Source organism: Pocillopora damicornis, chromosome 2 (genome assembly GCF_964200805.1).
Source record: "Pocillopora damicornis chromosome 2, jaPocDami1.2, whole genome shotgun sequence".
Taxonomy (NCBI): domain Eukaryota; kingdom Metazoa; phylum Cnidaria; class Anthozoa; order Scleractinia; family Pocilloporidae; genus Pocillopora; species Pocillopora damicornis.
Window position 1 is genome coordinate 34537283 of NC_142671.1, and position 5705 is coordinate 34542987.

A 5705-nucleotide genomic window follows, 5' to 3' on the forward strand; every position below is an offset into this window, starting at 1 on the left:
CCTTTGGCAGGATTATTCGAGAACTGTTGAAAGCAAACGATTTCAAGAACGAGACATGACTTTGCACCCCCCCTTCCGCTCTGCCGTCTCCGCCTACCTAATATATCCCCTTATCCGCTACTTCTCGAGAATTCAGCAGCATTACTGATTACAAACCCGCAAGGGACTTCGTCCAGGCGCGTCAGGGAAGTCTCGAACCGGTGATTGCGCGCTCTTGTGCGCTGTCTTAGATACTTCTCCAGTTGTGTATAACCCGCAGAGGTTAGTGAACGAGGTAAATAATTTATGGCGGAGCTCGCAGCGTGCGTAGCGTAGTAATAGCAGTAACCTTAAAACCGAAAAAATTTGAACTTACGACCGTACGTACAAGGAGCTACTTTTAGCATGCGCGGCCGACTGCGTTGCGGGGACCGTTGCGGGCACTATCTTAGCAATTACGTAATAGAAGGGTGAAGGAGAAGTTAATGCGCAGGCGCGAATGCGTGCGTAACTACCGGCAGATTACAATGAAGTGCGTATGCTCTAGTGCCGCGCCTTAGTGCAGCGTGCTGCGGGCACACGGTTAGGCATTACACGAGGGTTTCACGTGGGCTAGGTGATGTGAACCGCGTGAGCAAATAATTTGCCACCCGCGTTTTGAGCGGGAAATCAAACTGGTGAGGTTGTAGTTTGAACAGTAATTCTCAGTATTTTAAAATTTTTTAATCTACTCGCCATGCAACGATACCGGCAGAGCTAAAAGCTTTGTCAAGCGGAGGAAATTGTTATAATTCAAGTTCGTGGAGAAAGGGTTTTGGGTGAAATAGGCTGGAAAGAAGGAGACAACAATCAAAGAAGGCAAAAGGTAAAAGGCGTAAAGCGAGTCGAGAAAAACGCACAAGAAAGTTAGAGAGGACGCTAAAATAGGCAGAATACGGCGAGAGGAACGCGGAAGAGAACAAGAGAAGGCATAAGTAAAGAGGTGAATATTTAGCAGAAGCCACGTGAGAATGAAATACGAAGAGATTCAGAAAACAAACTGAAAGGGGTCATCAACAAAGGGAAGCGAACCTCAAAGGATCCGCGAAAGAAGAGGAGGTAAGCTAAGTCGTGTCTTATCTGGGTTTCCTCTTACGCTAAGGCCCAGAAAAATTCAAACCTTTTTTCCCCATTCTTCGTTTGATACCAGCCTCAGTTTATAATTCAAATCACGTTTCAGTAATACAATGACTTTTGCACTCATCGTTTTAAAACCGTCGCGCCGGTTCATCGCTCGAATAACATTTCAAAGTGTTCGTATTCTTTAAGTTATATCTTGTCTTATCTTTTGGAATTTTTCATACAGTCGTGGTGTTACGGGAAATGAAGTTATCTTACGGATTATGTTTTGCCTAGTAGGTTTTCAAATGATAGCAAACGGTGTTCGCAAGTCTATATCATTCTCTCTTCAGTTAGCTGTCGCAGGGTTTACATTATTCATTTTAAAAAAAATCGCGCTTTGTCAAAGATTTGTTGTTTCATCCAAAGAAAGAAGTAGTAGCCTTTTCCAAAATTGAAATGTATTGAGGTAGAGTCACCGATGATCATGTTTACATCAAGTCTGACGCGGTAATTTGATTTTGACAATATTGTCAAGAAATGGTTTGTCTCTCAAAACATGTAGCCTCTTTCTCTTCGCTCAACATCTCGAGGCGTACTTAATGCTCGGGTTATGATCAACATGCTAGCGATACGATAATTTTTTCCTAATGCTGGAAACTGAGGAATCAATCTTGCAAGACGCGTCCGAGCTGTGATCGTGTAATTAAACGGGGTCCTGGCAATTTGAGCACACAAGCACGCTGGTAAGCACATGGTTAGTGTAATTAATTGTTGTTTACAGTTTTCGAATTCAAGAGCAGTTTTTGGGAGTCCGTTTCTGGATCCTTCCTAGATATTTCTGTTAAATTCATTTGAGTACAATCTCGGAATTTCATCGGTAATTAAGAACGTTTAATTTAAGTTTTGTTGACACATTATCAGTTTACAATTCGTGAACTATTACTGTAACCCGCTTGGATATTTTCTTTTGAATTTACTTAGTCAGACTCTTGGAATTTCATCAGTAATTAAGAGCGATGAATCCGTATATGTAGCACAAGTGAAGCACATTTTAAACTTTCCATACGATTTTAGGAAACTATACTTAATTGACTCTCGATAAATAAGCCTAGCATAATTTGTTGATTGTTTTATTATTTTGTAGCCCCAAAAGCCCGGCCTATGACACTGGAAGTACTGAACTTGATTTATTTGATATACTAGGCACCCTTCAACGAGGAGGGTTCGAATAAAACTGCTTTTTCGGCCGTATGTAGCACCCGGTATACATATGTAGATAATTGATTAAAAAATTCCTATTATAGCTGTATTAAAAAACATAGACATATAGGTAGTGTGCTTCTGCTTTATTTTATAGTAGGAGGTTTCTTTTTATGTGACATATATCCATTCTTTTAATTTCCTACTTAACCTGCCTAAAAATAATCAAACTTTATGTTTTAATTCAAGGGTGAGAAGATAAACTGACAGAAGTGTTGCAGAGCTCCTTTTTCAGACTGAATGCAGGTGAGAACATCAGTATATTAATTTTATAGCCCTGGGCCCAGTTGTTCAAAGGCCGATTAGTGCTAGCCTTGGGTTAAATTTTGATGCAGGTTTTTATATTTATTTTTTCCAAAGCCTTTTTAGAGAAAATTTTCCCTATTCTTTTTAGAACATCCAATGATCAAATTGCAAGCAAAAAGATTTGAACTGAATTTTCTTTTAAGCTTTCAGACCTGAAATAAAATTCCATGCTAACCCTGGGTTATCTCAACCCAGATTTGAACAACCCGGGCCTGGTTTTTTCACAAAGCCTTTTTCAAATCTCTGTGTGCTAGCTAATGATTAAAACCTCAGTGAGAAGATGTGCCACATTTTGGTAGTTTTTAAAATCCATCTTTAAGTGTTTGGTATTTACTGTTTTTAAATTCATGTGTCATTCCCTTTTCATCCTTGTAAAGAGATACTAAGCATTTCTTTTAACTAAAATCTGAATTGTGAAGTCAACTTTATTTCAATGAGATTGAAACTTCATTCTACATAAGAACACTTTACTAGAGTATAATGTAATATTAACTCGCTGTCTTTCTGGTACATATATTACCATATGTGTCTTAACCCTTTAACTCCCAAAATTTCATTAGTAATTCCCCCTACTGTCTGCCATACACTTAATGTGAAGTTAGTTTAGAGAATTTGGACTTGGATCAACCAATAATACCCTAATTGATATTTTTCTTTATTCTCATTACTTGTCTGCTTGATATTATATTGATAGTGTAAGGATAATTTATGTTTAGGTCACTGAAGGGACTTAAAGGGTTAAAATGGGGATTTCATTATATTTTAATGATTCAAATATTCTGATGCTTTCAAATGTAATAAAAAATGTGATGAGAATCTAATGTTTTGAAACACTTACAATGGAAAACCTATTGCTGGAAACTTCTTGGAAAGCAGGGATACAGAAGTTTTCAAAGCTGATAGAAGTAAGCTGTTTGCAAGTAATGAAAAGCAAATTGACAATCATACTTTAATGCTTGACATTAAATCATCATCAGTTGTGTGTACTTAATTACCATTGTAGAGGTATCTTTAAAAATATTTTTCAGTGTGGCTGCTGCTCTTTGTTGATCTTTGTTGCCAAAAAAGCTACTAGAGGCACTGAACTTCAATTTTTTTTTGTACACAAGGCACCCTCCAAAGTGGAAGAGTAGAAGACCATAGAAAGATGTCTATTAGGCACTTGCACTTACTGCAATTATGTATTCAAGCAATACTCCACATATACGGATTACACGATGTTTTTAACCTTTTACACCCTAACACTCCAACACCCTAACATCAGCATGCATATTCTCCATACTGTTCTCTATACAATTCCTAATGTGCTGGCAAGGAGAATTTGTCTAACAATCAAGAGGTTCTTCAGTTGATTATCATTTCTTTCACGCTCATGACCTTAATGTTTGATTCAGGGGTGATATTGAAAGCTCCTGAGATGCTAGTCACTCTGAAGGATTAAAGGGTTAAAAACTGTACACATTTTATGAGCGCCTTGCATTTGTTGGCAACAATAGTTAAGATTTTTAGGAAAGCAAACAAACAAATAATCAGAAGACAGAGAAATGAGGGAAACCGTACGTAAACCTCACCATATGATCGAAAAAACATCACAGAATACTTAAGAAGGAAAACTTGAATTGTGCCGGTTAATTTCCTCTATTACCCTTCATGTTTTTGATCAAATAAAATTTAATCAGTTTTAGGGTTTGCCTACAATGTTTCAAATCATCCGCAGTGTGGACTTGATCTTCTCAAATGTCAGCTGGTAAAAGTAGATACTAAAATAAGATGTCCATAAGAAAAAGTACACATTAAAACATGAGGGGACGCAAGCGGCATTCCTAACATTCCGAGCTGCGCGAAAGTGTCAAAATCCGTGCGACGAAGAAATCCTTAACTGAATATTTTTATGTGAAAATAAAAAAGGTCTTTGCGCGAGATCTTCTGCAGACAGAGAAATCTCATTAAAGAGAACAGAAGTTTTCAGTAATGTCACAGTACTGTATCTTTCATAATTTTTGGTTGCTTCTGTTTGATCGAAAATTTTTCCTTATTTTTTTCTTGGGATTCTTAGCTTATAAAGGTAGTGGAAAACATTGTTTGCTTTAGTTTATGTTCTTTTTTCAGCTTATTTTCAAAAGAAAACCGGTCTTTAGATGTCTCATTACAATCACAACCCAAGAAATTGCAGAAGAAGAGGTCCGAATGTAATCAAGTTTCGACAATGTTCGAACGTGACCTCTCACATACTGCATGAGCTAAAAAACCATATTTTCGAGGCTCAAAGGACCTAACTGATTGAAAACCTTTGAAGCCCAAGCAATTTTTCTTGAAATATACCTTACTCGTGAGGAATATTGCGACTTATCTTCTTTTGAAGAGAACAGTTGTATTTTTTGTTTCAGTTTTAATTTTCAGTGACAAAGTTGAACATAGTCTCTTTCTTATTGATTGAATACGGTGTTTTAAATTGTTATCAAGGCATTTTACTCATGTTTTATAAACATGTTCCTTGCCGCATCATTAACCAGTCGTTTTCTTCTTATAATGAAAATGATCGACGTTGCTTTTAAGTTTGAGAATGGTACAGTCTCCTTGAAGTTTTTTCTCGTACAAAATATACAACAGCCCAAAAAATATAGAGCTTTGAACCATGGTTCCAATAATTTGGATGTCAATGTTTGCATTAATGATACCTTAGTAGCAAACGGTGCGTTGTAATTTGAGGCAATGTATGTTGTTTTTAAATGACGCATGATTTTTATTAGTATTTATTCATCTTATCTTTGTATTAGTTTCACATCCTACTGTGTCCACACGCCGCTGGAAATTAAACCAATTGATTCTTCCCTTAGCTCCATTTCGTATTTGCATACATTTGAGGGAGGAGCTTTCGCTGGGAATCAAGTTGACCTAAAAGTAATTTATGCTTGTTTGTCTCTAAAACTGGAAAACGAAAGGTTTCTCCAACTTTCCCAGGGTGATTAGGTGTACAGAATAAACATAAAAACTGAATATTTTAACATAATTGGTTCAGTTAAGTCCCTTAGCTTTATACCGCCTCGCAAGGTGAGCGG